The sequence below is a fragment of the Chaetura pelagica genome, unplaced genomic scaffold (genome assembly GCF_000747805.2).
Source record: "Chaetura pelagica isolate M959 unplaced genomic scaffold, ChaPel_1.0 scaffold50, whole genome shotgun sequence".
Taxonomy (NCBI): Eukaryota; Metazoa; Chordata; class Aves; order Apodiformes; family Apodidae; genus Chaetura; species Chaetura pelagica.
Genome location: NW_009952366.1, coordinates 1,662,724 through 1,685,452, shown reverse-complemented (window position 1 = coordinate 1,685,452; position 22,729 = coordinate 1,662,724). Strand labels below are relative to the sequence as shown.

The 22,729-nt window shown below is 38.3% G+C and overlaps 1 protein-coding gene across 1 annotated transcript in view; it reads right to left on the bottom strand.

The window, feature by feature from the left end:
* The window catches only part of TMTC2 (transmembrane and tetratricopeptide repeat containing 2), a 270,784-nt gene that overhangs the window by 83,106 nt on the left and 164,949 nt on the right, over window positions 1-22,729 (bottom strand). The gene's annotated exons all lie outside the window — the stretch shown is intronic.

The following is a 22,729-nucleotide window of genomic DNA, read 5'->3' as shown; positions in this document are numbered from 1 at the left end:
ATTCCTGCTACTTTTCTTTTTCACACATAGAAAACATTTTGAAAGCAGCAATTAAGGTGACTTAGCCTGCTTGTTAGCATTAACACTTGTAAGAAAAACAGACTGAGGTTTTTTTAAAACTCATTTGTGAAATCACACTCATGTTGCTTCTGCAGTACAAGACCATCCAATTTCCTGCCATTCTATGTTCCATATAATCTGTTGCTAATTTCGTTTTCACTCTGATCTTCCATAACAGAGCATTACATCAAATGACCATTTGGACTACAGATAACAATTTCCTGATACACTGTTACTTGCTCCCAACCACTTTGAAGCTCCAAAATTGAAAGGATGTATAGAAGAATTATTTAAGTCATCTTTTCATCTGTTAGATGAGAAAAACCTGATGAACACAATTAAATGTGATGCTTTCTCCTTTAGGCTTCCTGCTGTAGCTCTATTATGTATTTAAATTAATATATTTTTTAAGGCTATACTTTATTTTACATTGTATCAAATAATTGGTGTCAAATATTCAGTATCAATCGATATTTAACTTCTATTATTTAATTTCAAATGTATCCCATTTAGATTTTTGTCTAAAATTGTAAAACTGTGAATGATTAATATAACTTAATATGATATACTAGAAGTAGTTATATTAGCACAGAATAGCAAACATAAAACACGGTAATGTCACAATTTATCATTATAAGAAATATGAAAACCAAGGTCTTTTTACTTTCCCAAAACCATAACATCTTGGTATAAATCTTCACAACTATTGAAATAGAATTAGATAGATGAACGACCTAGTTCTGGCTGGAGATGAACCTACATGGAACACTTTATAGAATAAATGCTTATTTGTAGAGAACATACTCATAGCCTGAGATGTTCCAAACAGTTGTTATCTACAGCAACCAGATACTGTCGGTTGTTGGTATATGAGGGAAATTATTATACCTGGTCATGAAGCCACATCCCTATTAAAAATATACTCTACAACTTCAACTAAGTTTCAGCACTCAAATATTTTCCATCTGCACATGGAGAGAAACTAAAAATTAATCTTCTCGAAAAAGAAACTAGGTCAGTAATTACTGAATTTAGAATGCATTTTTATTTCACTTATTTTTTTATATATTTTTCATAGAAAATCTATAATACCTGATGTTGCAAAAAGGAACATTAAATAATCAGAAGATGCTGAAGTATATACAGACTCTATTGAGCACAAGAGAAAAAACAAATTGTGAATGAAACAGCTTTGTAATATTCACTTTTTGACTGCTGCTTAATTCCCTGTGCACCAATGACAAGACCAAAATAGTTTCACGTCTTTTAGAAATAATACTTCGGCATAGAATACAAACAAAAGTAACATTCACATATCTCACATATCTTTAAAACAGTCAATCCACTGAAATTTTAATACATTGCTTACTCTTCCAAAGATTATACTCAATGAGCATATTAAAAATTGAATTCATTTCATAATCTTGTATCCTAAGACAATTATAAACTGAAAAATCTCATAATGCTTGAGAATTTCTGTGCTACTTTATTTCTTTGCAGGAAAATGAAACATTTTAAAGGGATTCTGTTGCTGTTGTTATTTTAAATACATAGCAGAAAAAATTATGTAGCACTAAGGAAAATAAACAATTCTTTAAGTGTTATGACTTTGGCCACATCAAACTAGATTTCTATTAAACTTCACAGATGACATTTATGCAACCTTGCAGTGAGAGTAGGTCAAGTTCTCAGGCATTTAATTGCTTTCAAACTGAAAATGAATATGACAAATTTCAGCTTCAAATTCAACATGATTAATTTCCCCACGCGGAGCACGCGGCAGCGCAGAAGAGAGAGCAGCAGCAGCACCGGCAGCGGTGAGAGCTGTTCCTTTAAATTTACTGAGGATTTGAGAGGGAGCCGGGCTTCCCAGAGACGGTGAAGCCGGGGCAGAGCCAGGAGACCCGAGTCTGAGCGGGAAGCCTGCGAGGGAGAGGAGAGGAAGGCTGACGTGGCAGGGGGTGTGGCTGTGAACGGCGGCAAGGTTTAAAAAGCGGCCATTTGGCAGCCTCATCTGAGCACGCGGCAGCGCAGAAGAGAGAGCGGCAGCGGCCTCCAGAGAGGAGACACGTGGCAGGCGCGAGGGCAGGCGGAGAGGCAGAGAGCCGCACGAGGGCAGGCAGGGAGCAGAGGGCAGGCAGGGAGCAGCGGGTGCCTTCTCATCCTAGGAAAAGCAGACTAGTAACTAGATTGATCATGGTCACAACGCGGCCAAAAACCATTGTGAAGAAGAATGTGGGGACTCAGACGGAGCTCCCAAGCAGGCACGCAGCAGTGCAGGTCTCTGGCTGCAGTGAATGCCTGAGTCTGGCACTGGTATCAGAGGGAACCAGTGACAGCGCATGTGTGCGGTGTGAGCAAGTAAATGATCTCCTCAGGCAGGTGGTTGAGCTGACAGAGGAGGTCCTGGTCTACTGGGAGGTGTCCCTGCCCATGCAGGGAGGTTGGAACTATATGATATTTAAGATCCCTTCCAACCTAACTACTCTGATTTAATAATAATAATATGTCTAGGAGTGGGGATTAAGAACTTTACTCCATATTTTGTATTGGGCTTCTGACAACTTTGCCTTTCTATTTACATAAATCAGTAAAAAAACTCCCCTTTGAGCTGTTTTTGAAGACCTGCTAAGATTTTGCTAAGAACAGGCCTTTTAATTCTCATCAATTTCTCCTCTCTTTTCCAAAGAAAGGACCATGCTTTTACTTCTCTAGAACAGAGAATAGAGAAAGCAGCCTTCAAGACTTATTTTTTTTTTTTCCTTTTTTTTTTTTACATAGGGTCTAAACACTCCATGCAGATTTTGGGAGGTTTTCCCCCAAAATATATACATAGGACCTTTTCCAAGGGCTATTGAAAGGCCTTTAAAAGCTTCTTATTTTAATGATTTTACAGTGGAACCTAAAGAAAAGCAGTGCTGTAAGAAGAGCAAATATATGATTTGACTGAATAGAGAATTTCTAAAATAAAGAAAATACAGGAAAAAATAGAGATAGGTAAAGTGTTCTGGAGTAGAAGAACCAGAACAAGTTTCAATGTGGACTAAACTTGGAAGAATCTTTGAGTCAAAGAGAAGGCTAGACTGAGAAAACTGAGAACTGAAAGGATTGGAAAAGATAATATTATAACTCATGATTTCTTATCCATAGGTAAATCTGTAATGTTTAGAATAACCTCTTTTTGAAGACATACATAATAAAAACAAATGTGGTGGTAGAGAAACAGTTTTGAATTCCTGCAGATTTGCTGAGCTGTGAATTCAGAAAAGGTAAACCTCTGAAAGAGGGAATTTAAAAGCATTTTAAAATGCAACATTTAGATAAAACAAATAAACAAATAAATAAGTGGTTATAATAGAAAAATAAAAATAAAACAAAATATGGGATAATCTGAAATATTCTCTTCCATTTTTTTAAATTTGAACAACAGAAGCTGTTACCTGTCCTACCTTACTCCTAAACACTGAAACCCAGAAAGAAAAAACAAGGGACAAAAAAACCAAACCATTTTACACTCCTACAAAATTACACATATTTATATTTCAAAGAATCATTGCATTCTAATTATTCACAGTACTGCTATGACTTTTCACTCTACTTTGAATTTCTTCCCCTTAATAGCAAGTCTCCTTGCTTTCTCTTTTAATGTAGCAATACTACAGAATCTAAAAGAAGAAAGGTAAAGAAAGAGAGAAAGAAGGATAGACTGAGAGTGAAAAGCCTGACAACTGTGTAACAAACAAGAACATAGTAGAAAAAAAATGTATTGTACTGAAGCTGAAAATTCTTTTTGAAAAATGTCAGAAGACCAGGTAGATTATTAAGCAATACAGTAAGATAATTATTTGTTTGCCTTGTTTGTACAATATTAACTACCTAATTTGTAAGGCATGGTGATAGAATTTAAATGCTAATAAAATCTTAACTGAGCTGATGTAATCACAACAAAACAGATTTTATATGAGTACATATCCTGTGTGGAAGGAACAAAATACCCAGCAGGACCAGAACCCTGGACTTCCACAGGGCAAACTTTGGTCTCCTCAATCATCTATTAAGGGAAATCCCATGGGACAGGGTGCTAGAAAATAAAGGAGCTCAAGATAGCTGGTCAACATTCAAGGACCACTTCTTGCAAGCACAGGATCAGAGTGTCCCAATGGTTAGGAAATCTAGTAAGGGTGCTAGGAGACCTGCATGGTTAAAGAAGGAACTACTGGGCAAACTTAAGTGGAAAAGGAAAATCTATAGATCATGGAAGGAGGGGCTGGTCACTTGGGAGGAATATAGGACTGTTGTCAGAGGATGTAGGGAGGCAATTAGGAAAGCTAAGGCCTCCTTGGAACTTAACCTTGCAAGTCAGGTTAAGGATAATAGAAAGGGCTTTTTCAAGTACATAGCTAGCAAAACTAGCAATAGAGGCAATATTGGCCCATTGAGGAATGAGGTGGGAGCCCTGGTGACAGAGGATATAAAGAAGGCAGAGGTGCTGAATGCCTTCTTTGCCTCTGTCTTCACTCCTGCAGGGTCTCCCTATGAGCCCCAGATTCATATAGCCCCAGAAGAAGTCAAGATAGAGGAAGAGTTTGACATGGTAGATGAGGATTGGGTTAGGGATCAGTTGAGTAATCTGGACATCCATAAATCAATGGGTCCAGATGGAATGCACCCAAGGGTGCTGAGGGAGCTGGCGGAGGTCATTGCTAGGCCACTCTCCATCATCTTCAGTAAATCATGGGCAACAGGTGAGGTGCCTGAGGACTGGAGGATAGCAAATGTCACTCCAGTCTACAAGAAGGGCAAGAAGGAGGACCCGGGTAACTATAGACCGGTCAGCCTCACCTCCATCCCTGGAAAGGTGATGGAACAACTTGTTCTTGTGACTATCTCCAGGCACATCAAGGACATGGGGGTCATCAAGAGCAGTCAGCATGGTTTTATCAAGGGTAAATCATGTTTGACTAACCTCATAGCCTTCTATGAGGAAATTACTAGGTGGATAGATGATGGTAGAGCGGTAGATGTGGTTTATCTTGATTTCAGTAAAGCATTTGACACCGTCTCCCACAGCATCCTTGTGGATAAGTTGATCAGGTATGGGTTTGGTGACCAGGAAGTGAGGTGGATTAGGAACTGGTTGAAAGGAAGGAGTCAGAGAGTTGTAGTCAATGGGGTAGAATCTGGTTGGAGGTGTGTTACTAGTGGAGTCCCACAAGGGTCGGTGCTGGGACCGGTGTTGTTCAACATCTTCATCAACGACCTGGATGAGGGTATAGAATGTACCCTCAGCAAGTTTGCTGATGACACTAAGCTGGGAGGAGTGGCTGACACACCAGAAGGCTGTGCTGCCATTCAGAGAGACTTAGATAGGTTGGAGAGTTGGGCGGGGAGAAACATGATGAAATTCAACAAGGGGAAGTGCAGAGTTTTACATTTGGGGAAGAACAACACCATGTCCCAGTACAGGTTGGGGGCTGAACTGCTGGAGAGTAGTGTAGGTGAAAGAGACCTGGGGGTCCTGGTAGACAGGAGGATGACCATGAGCCAGCAATGTGCCCTTGTGGCCAAGAAGGCCAATGGCATCCTGGGGTGTATTAGAAAGGGTGTGGTTAGTAGGTCAAGAGAGGTTCTCCTCCCCCTCTATTCTGCATTGGTGAGGCCACATCTGGAGTATTGTGTCCAGTTCTGGGCCCCTCAGTTCAAAAAGGACAGGGAACTGCTCGAGAGAGTCCAGCGCAGAGCTACGAAGATGATTAGGGGAGTGGAACATCTCCCTTATGAGGAAAGGCTGAGGGAGCTGGGTCTCTTTAGCTTGGAGAAAAGGAGACTGAGGGGTGACCTCATCAATGTTTACAAATATGTAAGGGGTGAGTGTCAGGGGGACGGAGTTAGGCTTTTCTCGGTGATGACCAGTGATAGGACAAGGGGTAATGGGTGTAAATTGGAGCATAGGAGGTTCAAGGTGAATATCCGAAAAAATTTTTTTACTGTAAGAGTGACAGAGCACTGGAACAGACTGCCCAGGGAGGTTGTGGAGTCTCCCTCACTGGAGACATTCAAAACCCACCTGGATGAGTTCCTGTGTGATGTACTCTAGGTGACCCTGCTCTGGCAGGGGGGTTGGACTAGATGATCTCTCGAGGTCCCTTCCAGCCCCTAAGATTCTATGATTCTATGATTCTATGATTCTATGATTCTATCTCATAGTAACTGAGGATTAAGATCTAACAAGCCTAAAGAATAAAAGCTTGGCATATCAAACCTTCTCTAAGTACCTTCGCTCTGGAAGAGAGTAAGACAAACAGCAGTGAAGCACGAACAATGTTGTCCAATCTAATCTGCCTGGATTTCAGAAGCACATTTTACTAAAAAGAACAGTAAAACTTTCAGCTTGCAACTGAATTACGAAAACAAATGAGAAATGGAAGTGAATATGTGCAAATATCTTAAATCTTTTCCATTCTACTGAATCAAGGATTATGCTATGCTATCCAGTAAAATGGAAATAACAAAGCAACAAAATAAAAGCTCTGAGAAAGTACTCATGTTGTGTAATAGCATATATGTTAATTACTTGGACCAATAGTTTGCTTAAAAAAAAATCATAAATCATTAACAAAGATAATCTAAAGTATTAAAAGAGGAGCCTCCTTCCTACTTATCAGCTCCACATAATCCATGAAAAACAAGATAATAATAAAACATCCTTGGAAACTCACAATCTATTAACATGTCTGTTGCCCAAACATCTCTGCTGAAACAAGGGAGAAAAAAAAACCAAATGATATCTCATATTAAATCACTGAAAAACAACCTGCTAAACTTTGGAAAATAACATAGCAAAGAAAAAGAAAGGATAACACTATATTTCCCTTTGAGTTATGCCAGGAGGCAAACACTGTGTTTTGTGAACCTTACTAGGAGCAAACATACTTGAAATGGGGCGGGGAAATAATCACAATTCACAGCAAGAAATTATTGATGTTTTGTAATACTATTCCCACCTTAAACTACCAGACTTATTCACAAATAAATTTCAAACACAAACTGATTAATGCATCAGTAAATGGGAGCTAGATTATTACTTGAGTGAAACAAACTACTTGAACAAAGACTAAAGTATTTTGGGAACAGCCAAGTCATCCATAACCATCTTGTCAGCAGTTCCAAACTAGCAAATTTAGTCTACATAAAAATGCACATCATGCCAAGAAAACTTCTACAGAGCTTTACAGATATTTGTGCATTATTTACTATTCCTTAGCTTGTGAAATGAGTAACAGCAGTTCCAGGTTACATTCCCTCTCTTTACAATCCTTCTGCATTTCTCTTGACTCATCTATTAAAAATAAGTGAATGCATAACAATTACCTCTACATTTTCATAAACAAAGTTTAGTAATGACAAGATTACTTTTCCAGAAGTTCTGCATGAGGTCTGTTGTTCTCTATTACCACAATTGCATTTATAAACCCATATAACAGCAGTGAAAAACATACTCCTGGGCAACATTTATGATAGGGGCACTAAGACAAGGATCTTGGTAGAGTGGGAATTCAGAAACTGAATCTTTGATTGTAAAAAACATTAGCACAGCAGAAAATCTGAATCCGATATCTGAACAAATAACTCATTTCAGAGCTATAACAATTTCTTTAGCAATGTAAATATTTGCATGATCCCATTACAGAGCAGAACAGGATAAGTAACTAAAGAAAAATAAACTGTCCTACTTCAAAGTGAAAAAAAAAGTTTATAAATTCCTTTAATGTTCAACTTCAGCAGAGAAACAGCCTTTGCCTTTTTTGTTGTTGTTGTTGTTAGTTCTGAGTAATACTGATCCCTGTCTTGCCTTTTGGAAAGAAAGTCTATCTGCCACATACGGCAAAGAGAGGGGAGCAAGTATGACTAAGAACATAACAATCCACTTTAACTTATGGAAAACCCCTCAAAAAGCAAGGATGTTTAAATTTGAAAAACATTCCACAATTCCAAACTACAGGAAAATAAGATAAAAGGAAGCATTTTTGAGCCCAACTCCTAAAGGTCATTTTGTTTGTTGAGTAAAACAGGCTTTTTACCTGACAGGCTTTTGAAGAATATTTTTTATTTCTTCTCCCTCCAAATAAAAGAATGGATGGAGGGAGATATTGTTGTACACATGCTAAAAATGGAGTGGCAAGAGAATTGTGATTATCAACATACTTATCAACACTTTAGAGGGGGTTTTACTTTGTGAAAACACTCATGATTGGTAACAAAATCCTCATCACATTGTACAGTGCAGATCCTCCATATTCCCATACTGTTTTACATGTAAACCATCAGTACCCTAATCATGAAAAAGTTATTCCTGCTCCCCTGTTTACTTTGCAGACACTAGATTTCAAGAATCATCAAAGATGATTAAGCATGTGGGCCCAACAGATGCTCCAAAGAAGTAACCTTTTCAAAACCTGTTGAAATTCCTAGCCATTATCATTGGTAAGACATTTATTTGGATGATATCTGAACTGTGAGAATTCCAATTTTACTTTTCTTAAATACTTTTCTTCTCTTTCCAATACTGTCCAAAAGGATTTTCCATTTGCTTTTCTCCCTGTAGAGTCCCAAAAAGAATAATTGTGTCAAAACAGCCACCCTGACAAACTGGACATTGTGCTCAGGTGGGGGCCTCAATCAGTAAGCCACCTGGACCCTGTTCTTGCAAGGGGAGCCTTTGTTTGGTAACTACCCTGATAAACTGGATACTGTACTTTCAAGGGGAGCCCGTCCTTTGGCAGCCACCCTGATAAATGGGACACTGTTCTCACTTGATAAGGAGCAGTGGCCTGCAAGAGGCACCCTGTGGAGGCACAGGGTCACCTTGCAAAAGACCACTTTCCTGTTTAAGGACAAGAACATATGTGTGAAAATAAAGGTCATTGCTTGGTCAACTTGGATGGGTTGGGCAAGTGATCACTTGGAACCCATGGACCACCTACTCATTTCTGGAACATTCCTAAAGCCAACACTGAGTCTGCACAAAGTAGGCTGACCCTCACCAGGAGTGGCAGGGCCAGGTGTCATAAAAGAGGCAGAATCTAAATGCTCGGGGTGTGCACCCACCATCCAAGGACCACAACATCATGCCTAGATCATCCCTGAATCCAAGGATGGTGATATTTTTCCTATCCTCTCTTTCTCCATCCCTGTCTATCTGTCTCTCTCCAACCTTATTCTCAGCACATAGGAATAACATCATTTCTAATTTGCTATGTTTTTTCAGTTGTAACCTGTTTTTCTGAGAGTACCATTTTGTTAATTTCTGCTAGTTGTAACCTGTTGCTTTGAGAGTGATATTGTTGTGTGTTTCCTTTTGATAACATTTATAATTTTACTCAATTTTAAGAAAAAGTGTTTTGGTTTTTTTTTAAGCCTTCTGGGTAATGGTCTTACTTGTAGAATTCTTGAGCTTAATCTTGCCGAAAGGGTTGTTAAAAGAGATTAATTAAGAGAGGAGGACTGGATCTAAATCTTCCTGGGTCAACCCCTACCTCTGGGGAACCCTAGCTGTACCCACCTTGCAGGACATGATATTGCTGTGCCCACCTTGTGAGACATAACACTTGCCTTCCAAGGCACAAAAGTAAATTAAAATATATGCACATTTTATATAAATCAGTTCTTCAGGTGCTAAACTGGGAATTAAAAGAGGTATTTTCTCTTCCCAGCTCTGTCGCTGGTCTGTTTTTTAGATCTGTCTTCAGCAGGCTCCATCTCCTGATGCCTTTCTATTTGTTTTCTTCGCATTTGATACTCATACATTAATTGTAAGATTTTTCTGCCAAGGATTGTATCTCACTATGACTTTGCACAGTGCCTACTATAGCAATGCAGCTAGACACTAAGGGAACATAAATGCATGACAACCTTTGGTTGAAGAGGTTCTTGCAATACAGAAGAGAGATATAAGGAACATTTTCCCATATAATTAGTACTCTCACAAAACAAGGGACAAGGAAACTTAATTTACTTACAGTTTAAGCATTGTAAAAACACTGATATTTTTGTATGCAGTTTATATTTTGATCTGTGTTCTTAACTTCTGTTAAAAGTTCATCCTTCCTAAAACACACTTGGGAGCAGGCAAACATTGCATTTAAATAAAAATTTTCATTAAAAATTTATCCTACTGGAAAACAAAAAAGGCTGAGATTTGCAAGAAGTCAACAGGTGTTCAGTATCCAAATATTCCAAATTACCTTTGCTGGGTAATGCATGAAGAAAGAGGACAGCACTACTTCTATCATTCACATTTTAAAAGGTTATAACTATAGCTATACAGAATAACACCTTTTCTTCCTTGTCAAAAGGTTAGATTAATCAGTATCTTGTGGCTTTTTCCTTTCAAGGGTACTACTTGATAAAGCAGAGTGGTGCTCCAGTCTTTAGCATTCACATTTCATCAGGCAATCACTTTGTACTAGAGCAGGAAAGAGTTTCACGAACAGGGGCACACTAGGTTTCCCCAAGAAAAATCCTGAAAGCTCCCTTGCACACAAAAAAAAAGAGGCAATGAAGAGAGCTCAACATTTTAAATCGTTTCTCTGCAATACAGACCCACTATCTTTCAGGAAAATATTCAGATCAGTTAGATAATGTTTGTTAAGTGGTATGAGAACAGGAAAGTTCATGTAAATGCTAAAGTTTACTACTTTGAAAGTGGAACAGGTTTTGCACAAATTCTACATTACAGATTGTACAAGGTATTTATATTTTCCCTATTATTCCAAAGAAATAGTGATTTTTTTTCTCAAAATATGTAATAAAGTATTTAATATCATTCACAGTAATTTTCCTGTAAAAATGTTACTTATTAATAGACACATTTTGATCAAGTTACCTCATTTTGCTAACCCAACAGCAGAAGTGCCCTGTTTCTTGTTTCTTAAAGGGATAAATGTTTCTATATACCCATAATTTATGAGTTTAATCTACTGCATAGTTTGACATTTTTTTTATTAGTGGGTATGTGGTAATGTTGAGAAATACTGTGTTAGAGGTTCACCACATCCTAACTTTTATATATTCCTCTTTTTTTTTATTAAGAGCATTATTTATTGCTCTAGTTCAACACTTTGTTTGTTGATCAATTCCAGGGCTCTTGGAATGACAGCAGGTGAAAGAAAAACATAATCGAAAACTACACAGAGCTCTGAAAGCTATCCAATGCCATGTCAGCAGGAGTACTGAACCAAGGGCCTTTTGGCAGGCAGTGCCTGAGTTTTGCTTCTTAGTTTTGAAATCCTGATTCAAATGGGTAAGAATATGGGATACTACGGGATACTATGCTCAGCCTCACCACCCGATTTTCTCACTTCACTTGCTGTGTTACAGAAAATTAACTTTTTCTCCTCAAATGGTAGCACAGTGGCTCTGTTAGGTCAATGAACCTGAGAGATGAGGCTTAACAGCTGGTAAAGTGTTCTTAGGCTTCACTGTTTACTCTGTTTAGTCTATAGTATAGTTTCTTTGTTCTGCCTAGGACATACTTGCAGATTTTGGTAGTCCAATTAGCTTTAATCAACCTAATTTCAAGTGTGTGAAGGCTCCGCTATCTGGCTAGTATATAGTAAATATCACATTAACACATTCTTTAGCAAACATCCAGAATAAAGTAAGTCATAAAAAATAAAAATAAAACAAATTACAGATATACTCACATATTCCCAACTCCTCCTAGACACCTTAATTCACTACATGTGACAGACTACTGTATGAGGAAATTCTCATCAGTACCTTTGTTTGAGGTACCATAGGATCAAATAACACTTCCTTACTGTTTTTACCGATGTACAGTATTTTCAGGGTAACATTATAGGGACCTGGGGGTCCTGGTAGACAGGAGGATGACCGTGAGCCAGCAATGTGCCCTTGTGGCCAAGAAGGCCAATGGCATTCTGGGGTGCATTAGAAAGGGTGTGGTTAGTAGGTCAAGAGAGGTTCTCCTCCCCCTCTATTCTGCCTTGGTGAGGCCACATCTGGAGTATTGTGTCCAGTTCTGGGCCCCTCAGTTCAAGAAGGACAGGGAACTGCTTGAAAGAGTCCAGCGCAGAGCTACAAAGATGATTAAGGGAGTGGAACATCTCCCTTATGAGGAAAGGCTGAGGGAGCTGGGTCTCTTTAGCTTGGAGAAAAGGAGACTGAGGGGTGACCTCATCAATGTTTACAAATATGTAAGGGGTGAGTGTCAGGGGGACGGAGTTAGGCTTTTCTCAGTGATGACCAGTGATAGGACAAGGGGTAATGGGTGTAAATTGGAGCATAGGAGGTTCAAGGTGAATATCCGAAAAAAATTTTTTACTGTGAGAGTGACAGAGCACTGGAACAGACTGCCCAGGGAGGTTGTGGAGTCTCCCTCACTGGAGACATTCAAAACCCACCTGGATGAGTTCCTGTGTGATGTACTCTAGGTGACCCTGCTCTGGCAGGGGGGTTGGACTAGATGATCTCTCGAGGTCCCTTCCAGCCCCTAAGATTCTATGAATATCTCTATGAATAAGCTCTTAACAGCATAGCTGTCACTCAGTATTAGTCAACAGACAAGTTTAGGAAGAAACATGCTTCCCAATCACACATCTCTCAGATGGAGGTACCATCTCACACCTCTCAGGAGCTGTTTCAGTGCGGTGAGCATGCTACATGGACAGTCCTTCCACTTCTCCCACATAAGAAAGACAACACTCCAAATAAAGCTGTTTTGTAAACGAGATTCAGCCCATAAAGCCACTGCTCATACTGCAGGACCCCTATAACAATTCAAACCAGAAAGCACATCCTCACTGGGACTTTGCAGCTATTCTTTATAAATAAACACATCACCAACACAAACGTTGTTCTGGATACATCGTTCCATTTCCCAGTCTTCCTAGGATTCAGTTTTGTTTAACTTGCAACTCTGATGTAGATACTCTGACTAACATAAAACTACTGCAAGATCACAGACTTGTTGACAATACAACAGTTTTCTGCCTTTCAAACTGTGCTAGCACACCCCAAGGCATCAGAGAATAGCTTTTCATTTGACAGAAAGGTAATAATAGAAAGCCTTATAAACAGATTACATTGTATTTCCATGGAAATCCAGCTGTCAAAGGAGATAACTGCTGGAGGTTACTTCAGGGCAGCGTTTCATGACAAAGCAGCTCTGGTGGAATTACACTTTTAAAGAATTCCTGCATCTGCTACACCCCCAGCCATTCAGTTCTGCCACCCTGTCTCTCATGCTAAAACGATTTTTGGGAAGGCCACAGTATGAATCAGATTTATAAACTGATCCGGGGAGGGGAAAGGCAGATCACAATACCTCCAACATCTAATCGTCTCTGTTCTGATTCACAGCAGAGCCCACTGACACCTTTATTTGCACAGCTTTGCTAGCTATGTGTGCACTGCAAGTGAGTGAACACCGTAAGCCATTACTGCTATAAAGTTCCCACATCATGAAACTTCACAAGCGTCAGGAACAAAGCAGTCAACCAGCAGTGATCTGAAACTCTCATATGGAGTTATATTTTGTAGATGCAATAGACTCAAATCATTCAAGAAAGGGAGAGGAGGCTAGAGCAGCAGAAAAATACAAGTGGAACAGGAGAACTCTGGGCACCCCAGACACCAGGATTAACCCTAAGGAACTCTTCAGAGTTCCAAAAGTGACTCAGGCAAGGAGTCAACCATGTACTAAATGTGTCAAATTATGTAATTTTTTAACAGCAGTTTTTTTTGTGGTTTTTTTTTAAATCTATTTCAAAATTATTCCTTATGTCCCAAGTGTTGAACTGTGAGCCAGACTCCCATAGAAATGGAAGGGTGCACTTAACTGAGTGAAATGTCATCTTTGGTCCTCAAAGCTAAAGGTAGATGGATCATGTTGGCGCACTTCCAGGAAAAGGGAACAGAGAGGACATGTCTTGGAAATGTGCCAGAGGAGCGACGGCGGAGGGAGGAAACAGTGACAGTTTGTCAAACCAAGAGTGCTCAATGAACATAGGTTAGATTTGGAAAAGGCAAATCAGTGCATATCCAGGAAAACAGCTTTTCATGACACTTTCAGTTGTATGGTTTTGTTTATTTAGTTCTAAATCACTTATTAGGGCAAGAAAGAGTCTGTGAACCTTTGCCAGCCAATACATAGCCATACTGGTATGGAAATATAGGAAGACTCTACAGGTGGCAGCTTTTGCCAGCAGTGAAGCTTAAGACACTGAAATTATTATTATTATAGCATTTTTAATAGTCCATATTCCAAATATATTCTATGGTTTAGGAACTGAAGAAAGAGTTCAATGTGCTAGAGCATCCAAGCAAAGAGAAAAAAAGGACAATAAGCACTAAGTCCCTCTAATCTGTTATCTTTTCTGTAACTCTAAACTATATGCAAAACTTTTGTGCATACAATTGCATCAGTCACATTTAATTTCTGCATGTGTGAGGGCTGGCAATTGTGACAGCTCAAGCTTGAGTATGAATAAACTCCTTGTTAGATAGAAAGAGTATTGGAAATCTTAATGAAACATTTGTACTTATCTATTTTGACTGGGACTTGACACTGACAGAAGAGGTATAAGGAGGCATTAGAGTAAATTACAGTCCTTTTCACATTAAAGGCTTGTTTCTCTTCCAGGTTTATGTAATGGAACCTCAGTGCATACTGGTATGAAATCCATTACGAACAGGAATATTAAGACACCTAAGGTGAAAATCAGTATTTAAAGAAAGATTTTTTCAAAGTTGACATATTTTGAGAAAAGGTAAAATAATTAAACAATTGGATGACTACCTAATACATTTAAGCAAACACACCCAGCCTGAGAACCAACCTGAAGAATTTCATTTTCCTCTAGTGAACAGGAAGTCATTCATTCTGAAAAAATCAGGCTAGTTTCATTACAGTACACAAAAATGTTCTGAGGGTCTGATTATTAATCAAACTGGAAAATAAAATCTATCTTTTTTTTTGGCACAGAAAATACTGATCTTAACCGATTTCACTTGAAATGCTAAAAAAACAAACAAAAAAATCTTGCTGGAGCTAATCCCTCATTGTCCAGGGGTGGGGACTTTTTTTATAAGGTAGTTTTTAGCATAGATGAGTTTTTTGACTGATTTTGCAAAGCACCTCAGGGAAGGTGGGGGAAGAGATAACAGTTTGATGAGTACATGTCTAAAAACAGAGTAATAGAGTACACGTCTCAAAATTATTTATTTCTTTAAAATCTTAGCATATGCAAAGTGGGGAAAAAAAACCTAGCTAGCAGTTAATAACAGATTCTCTTCTTATCCTCCTGATATTTAGGATTCACAGATTAGAGATGATGTTGGACTACCCTCAAGGGGAAAAAAAACATAAATAAATATCCTTATTTCTAGTCCTACATAAAGGAAGAACATTCCCACAGTGACTTGGGTTTCAGAGGAAATTAGAGCACTACTGTAGTACTGGAGAATAAATTCAGACTTTGAGTTGAAGTATAAACCACCTTCTTTCAGCTCTCCAACATATGTAGCATAACCAGACTGTTCTGCTTAAGCTGGACTGCCTGTGGGATGCTCAAACACTCTAGATAACTGTCTCTTTCCCAAACAACTTATAAATGGCCATTCCTTCTGCACTTTCTAATCACACAGGGCTGCTGTACCACTTCTTTAGAGAGCCCTAAACTATTATCAGAGTGTAGACTTCTCTTAACTTTCAAACCATTTTATGTGGCTCATATACTAGTTAGGCTTTCTTCTTTTTTAAAGCTGTTGTAAGTGGCAGAGAGAAAACATATTTCCTGTTTATTTCAAGAACTCAGAAGCATCCTGCACTGAAAAATTATCCTTAACATTCTGACATATTTGCTATGAAAAAAGACATCAAATTTATAATTATATATCCTACATAATTTATATATGGCAATAACAGACTTAAAAAGTCATAAAAGTTTATATATTACCAAGTACATTTCTAATACATAATTACCACCTTTGAATTTTTTACTTATGGAAGATCATTTCATTATCGAGTGTATTTCCCCATATAGTAGCTGTTCTAAACATTATTACTGATGGTTGGAAACATTTTATAATACTGACAGAAAGTAGACTGCCTTTACAGGAATTTCTTCTTAAAAAAATAGCCAGCCTTAAGTTTCTGATCAAAGTTGAAAACAATAAAAGGAGTCAAGGAAAATATCCATGCAACACTTAGTCAAAAGATTAAGTACCAAAAAGTGTTGGGAAGACTGATGATCAGTTGGCACTTTGTTTCTCTGAGAATAACTTCTATAAAAGTTGAATAAAAAGTATGTTAAGAATAATCATCATGGCTGCGTATCCCTATATTTATTTAGCAACTAGCTTAGTAGGGGTATTATACTGTCATAAATGTGGAGAGGTTTTAATACAATAATGAGTCACATCAATTTTTTTAAAAAAAAAAGATCCAATGTCTAATGAAAACAGGTAGTACAAGTTTCATTCCAGAGGGGAAAATGGAGATTAAAGTCACTTGTTCAAAGGTAATGAGATCATTAGCAAACCTCAAACAAACTTGTGAATGCCTAATTCCAGATGCTATGCCTAGATCACTGGCATTTCTTAACAGTGATAATATGCAAAACTTGTATGCATAATAATTATTACCAGGTTTTTTTTATTTTTAAAATCTGCTGATTTATGGGAAACTGTGCACTGAAATTATTTTCTCTCTTAAGCCTTGTTTTTCAAAAACAGCATTTTCCATTCACTGAAATATTATTTGAGTCAGACCTTTACCTACTATTCTATTATTATCGAAGTGAAATGAACCAAAGAAGCAAGAAATTATTATTGTGCGGAGTGATACTTTGGGCCGCTGGCCCAAAGATGAGTTGGAGTTTTACTGCCAAGTTGCGCATTAAAAAAATGAATTTATACACGAAAACATTGCAATGCAATCTCAAAATACTCAGCGTATTTTTACATACCCAATGGAGTGTTTGTTGAAAAACACACTACTGTATCTCAGAGGCAAAACACGTGTTGAACAACCAGGTGTGTGCCAGAGCTACAAAAAACAAAGCTCTAAAGGTATTATAAGAGGACCTGATTTTTTGTCAGAAAAATCTAAGCTCTTAATAATAAGCAAATTCGAAGAATGCCATATCTTAAAATAGTTCTTCTGCTTTTGTCTCCAGCCATCATTAGTGACAAAAAATATTAATAATAATGGAAAATACTGGTTTATTGCACCCTTTTTGTTTGAAGGAAACGTGCCCTCTTTAGCCAGCTTACTACAAGGTATTAGAACTACTTTTTCTTCTTGAAGTAAGTTTGTATTTTCATTGTCTGCTGAAGAAGGGACCTCTGACTGACAGCTACTGTTGGCAAGGAATAATTTTCTAGGAGTAGATAAGGATAATGGCAGCAAGCTGTCAAATCAAATGGAAACAGTTCTAGTTTTATTTCTACCCAAGTGCATAGAACTAGAGCATGCAGTCTCCACAATGACAGGCAAGGATTTTTTTTAATTATTATTTTCTTTTAACTCGGATGACCAGCTCTTGGGTGAGAACAAATTTGGGTACCTTTTTAACAACACCAACAAATTTATGTAAATGGAACAAAACTAACTCACACAATTTCCCTCCCCAACAGTTAAACGAGTTTGTATAGCAACTAAGTTTGCTTGCTGCATCAGTAATGGTAAAATAAAGTGGAAATTAATAAAGAGGATAACAAAATTTTTTCAATTACCTTTTTTTCCCCCACAGGACTGATTCAAGAAAGAACTGAAACACATATTCATGTCTCAGTGACCTGCCTAACAGGTGAACTTACGACATTTCAACAACACTAATACCTGATGGAACAAGGACAAACATCTGAGCCACAAGCAGAACTGGTTCAGACACCAAAAGCTCTAATGCGAACTTACACCAGTGCCACATGTTAGACAGGGCATAGCATGGAGTATTAGTACCATAGTAATAAGGTAATATTGCTTTTGGATGCAGTCTAATATCTGTTTCTTGGCATACATTCCATTGCAAGGAGAGTAGTCACACCTATACATTTAGGAAGACTAAAGTTAAGCACCCACTTGGTGTTGCAGGTCAACTAGTTCCAGGAAGGATCTTCAAAAGGGAGGATTTTCAAAGCTTAATTAACAAACAACAGTAGACTAAAATTTCATTAGTAAATCTGACCAAGCAACTAATATCTCTGCAGCAGTCTAACAGTCTAAGCCTCTCTCTTCCATATTCTACTCCTTTAATCAGTGTCTATAACAGTACAGAAAATATATCTGAATATCAAAGATCATTATGATGTGGGCTGCAAGGTAGAAAACAGCTTGGAGGAAAAAGATTAGATTTTTTGAAGCCAACTTTTGGTACTACAGAGAAAACTAGAGATAACAAGGCATAATGAAAGCAATTATTTTGTGTATCATTATAATTTTATAGTAAACACAAGGTAATCATCACCAAAGAATGACTTGCAGCCTAATTGAAAAAGACATCACAGCTACCACCCCTTATGATATTTTTTTTTGTTTATACATTTTGGGAGGCTTCCTTCACTGTAAAAGAACACTCAAATAATGTGAGCTGTTTTGTATCAGTCAGGCTGCTCATTAAGTTGAAGGCAGCAGAGAGAAACACTTGCGCCTTTTCCTTCCCTAGTGTCAAAACATGTGTACAGCCACTTCAGGATCCATAAACTACATTAATCAATCTTGCCGATTTTCCCCTCAAGTGCTGACAAACTGTAACAAGGCAAGCCTCAGATCACTTTAAAGATATTTGAAAATGTAGTTGTAACCAAAACGGCAGATGAACAAGCCCAAGAACAGATGTGGCTAAAGGCATCCCAAGTCCTCATTCCGACTCCACCAGTGAAGGGCTGGTGGCTGCCGGTTGCACTGCAGGGCAGCCAGGAAAGCCAGCACGTGGACCTTCTCCACCTTCTACGCACTTGACTCTCCCATTATATACTTCAAGGTTTAAGAGATGAGCCATGCAATACACTTTTTGAGCATTTTCTCCACATTGTCAGTGACTGAAGAGCAGCCTGGAGAAATGGAAATTGCAGAAAAGCTGTGGTCGTGGTTGCCTGCGGAGGGTAAGGACATCTGAAGCAGAACTCTATTCTTCACCTGCCATGCCCACAAGGTGCCCATGAGGGGGCCAGAAGAAAGTGCTGGCAAAGTGCTGATTACACGTTTCTTCAATGAGGACTGAAAATAGAGAAGCGGTTGAACAACTTTGCCTGGAAGTCCCACAGCAGCAGAGGAGATTATATTCTTATGTGTACTACAATGCCAAGGACCTGATTATAAATCCTCACTGTATGAGACAGCTCAATTTCCAAAGCAGTTCAGTCACATTAGTACACAAATGCACCTATGCTAGTAGCTTGTCTCTGAAATGACCTTATTAGTAGAGTACATCAGCTCAATGTTGTCTCAAAGCATCCAGCCACACAGTGGCTTTCATCCTGCTAGGCCAGAATACAAATGGATCTGGAATAAAACAGATCAGCTCCATCCTTCAGCAAAACCAGTCTTTGGGGATTTTTACTTTAACAGTTCCCTCATGGCAAGTTTTGGAAGCAATCCCTCTTTGCTTTTTAGCCCAGGATAGAAGAAGCTCTTGTTCCAAAGCTCTTTGCAGGGTAAGAGAGAAAAAGCAGAATCATCAGAGAAAAGGCTACCACCACTCAAAAATGACCAGAAATAAGTAAATACTCATGACGAGCAACAGCTGTGCGTCGAGGAAAACAGAAATGAAGAGTGACAGCCTCTTCTTAACAGCCTAAAAGGAAGGAAAACACTTCTCCACCATTTGACTGAGCAATCCATTGTCTCACTATCTGAATAGCCTATTTATCACTAGCATTCATAAAACTAGAAAAAAAAAGGCACAAACAAAAATAAATTGTTTTTTCTACGTCAACCTCATTTAATTACTGAAGAGAAGTTTGAATTGTTGATCTCCTAATGGTTTAGTGGGATTGGCAGCCAATCTAGTCTAGTCAGGCTTGCCTGATTGTATGAGAAATAGAAAATAAAATTAGCATAGTCAAAGCCAGGGATAATCTAGGAAGTATTCACAATACCGAATAGAATTGGGTGACAGGTCACTTTAGCTGGGAGTTTCTGATACCCAGCCTTGCTACAATGTGTGTGGGCTAGTAAATATTCAACAGAAGTTTAAGAGGATATTTTAAGGAGATTTACAGTCAGCTCAGTAATGTCTATACTGCCATGCTGACATACTGTCTTTGCTTTAGCATATCTTACAAGAAACTTAATGTCAGCTTATATGGCAAGAAACCAGGCAAGCATATATACGTAAGTCCGTGCATACTGAGATGTGCATGATGAAAATAGCTTGCCTTGCCTCCTGGGAGCATAATACCCAGTAGTCCAATTTCCAGACAGCACTGCAGCCAATTCTACCACTGCACACTACAATTATTATTATTTCTTTTTTTTTTTTTTTAATCACAGAAACTGTCTCAAATCAAGCAGACAACTGTTAACACAGTCTGAGATATCTGGGGATCTCCACCAAGGACAAAAATGGAACATACATTAACTATTTAATCAAGTGCACACATACACTCTTCTTTCCAAGGAATGCCAACAAGCTTTAAATCATCACTAAACTGGTAGGTCTCACAGCGTCATATAATCACTCTGGTCTCCTGCCTTGCTGTTCAGTTAATTCTCTTCATTTCTTGCCCTCCTGCACTATTTTTAATTTTTTTTAAAGTAAAATACATATACATATATATATATATATATGCTTGTTCACAGTTAACAAAAAGCCACTTACTGTAGCAACAAGAGCCTTGCTACAATGTGTGTGGGCTAGTAAATATTCAACAGAAGTTTAAGAGGATATTTTAAGGAGATTTACAGTCAGCTCAGTAATGTCTATACTGCCATGCTGACATACTGTCTTTGCTTTAGCATATCTTACAAGAAACTTAATGTCAGCTTATATGGCAAGAAACCAGGCAAGCATATATACGTAAGTCCGTGCATACTGAGATGTGCATGATGAAAATAGCTTGCCTTGCCTCCTGGGAGCATAATACCCAGTAGTCCAATTTCCAGACAGCACTGCAGCCAATTCTACCACTGCACACTACAATTATTATTATTTCTTTTTTTTTTTTTTTTAATCACAGAAACTGTCTCAAATCAAGCAGACAACTGTTAACACAGTCTGAGATATCTGGGGATCTCCACCAAGGACAAAAATGGAACATACATTAACTATTTAATCAAGTGCACACATACACTCTTCTTTCCAAGGAATGCCAACAAGCTTTAAATCATCACTAAACTGGTAGGTCTCACAGCGTCATATAATCACTCTGGTCTCCTGCCTTGCTGTTCAGTTAATTCTCTTCATTTCTTGCCCTCCTGCACTATTTTTAATTTTTTTTAAAGTAAAATACATATACATATATATATATATATATGCTTGTTCACAGTTAACAAAAAGCCACTTACTGTAGCAACAAGTTTAATAATTTCACCTAGGGCGACAAAGCATATGAAGGAGAGTTACAAAATCAGACTGATGATTGACAAGTTCCTACACTGCTGCTTTCAAGGCATCTTATCTGTCAAATATACTTTTTCACTCCCTGTCAATTCACAATAGCACCTGCATTAGCCTCTCACTATCACAGCTTTTAGGCTACGGCATGGCACAACTGCCTAACTAAGAAGTACACCTCTGTCAGAAGATGACTTTGCATCAGATAATGGACTTCTGAGCAGAAAACTGGAAAAACTCAAGTGCAATATGTTTAAGCACTGTCAAATTTTTCTTTCACAGAAAGGCAAAGCAGTCAAGTCATCCCTTCTCACTTCTGATTAATTGTGAGTGAGGAAGGTTTAGTCAAAGCCTGCATATGGCTCTCACAGGTGGTATTTTGACTGTTCTCATATAAACTTGCTCATGTGCCAATTGCAGTACAGCCAGGCAGCGTGGAGTTCAGGATCCCAGATGGATCTGCCCTATAAACTGAAACCACAGAGCCACAGCTAAACATTGTTACTGATCCCTAAACTAGCAGTTTGGACATTGTTTACACTAGCTGTATTCCCATTTCTTTACAGTGTGGATACAACCTTGGAGAGAAGTAGCTGGGCAATGTTACAAAAACCTGACATTTATACCTTAGCAGAAAGGCCTAAGTATTTGACAATAACTCTTTACAGTACATGTATGCAGAACTACAGTCACTTCCTATGCGGAATAATATTACCTCATTTCCTCATTTTTATTAGGTAGTATTGACGTTATTTGCATCAGATGACATAAAAAAATAGCACCTCCCTACTGCTGTGCTTTACTATGTCATGTATTTTGTACTCACAACATTTGGTTGTGAACAGAACATTTGGTGAACATTTGAAAAACCTTCATTAGGGTGATTGATACCAGACTCCAAATGGAGAATCACCAGGGTGGGGTCTGCAATACTAATAATGAATCTTTCATTCCAAGGTCAATGGAACAATAGACAATAGATCAATCCAGAACTAAGATCAATGAAAAAGGAAGCATCCTCTTACCTTAGGATCCCATTTACTCCATATTAATGCCAAACCTGTAACACCCAATCAAAACACATTCCT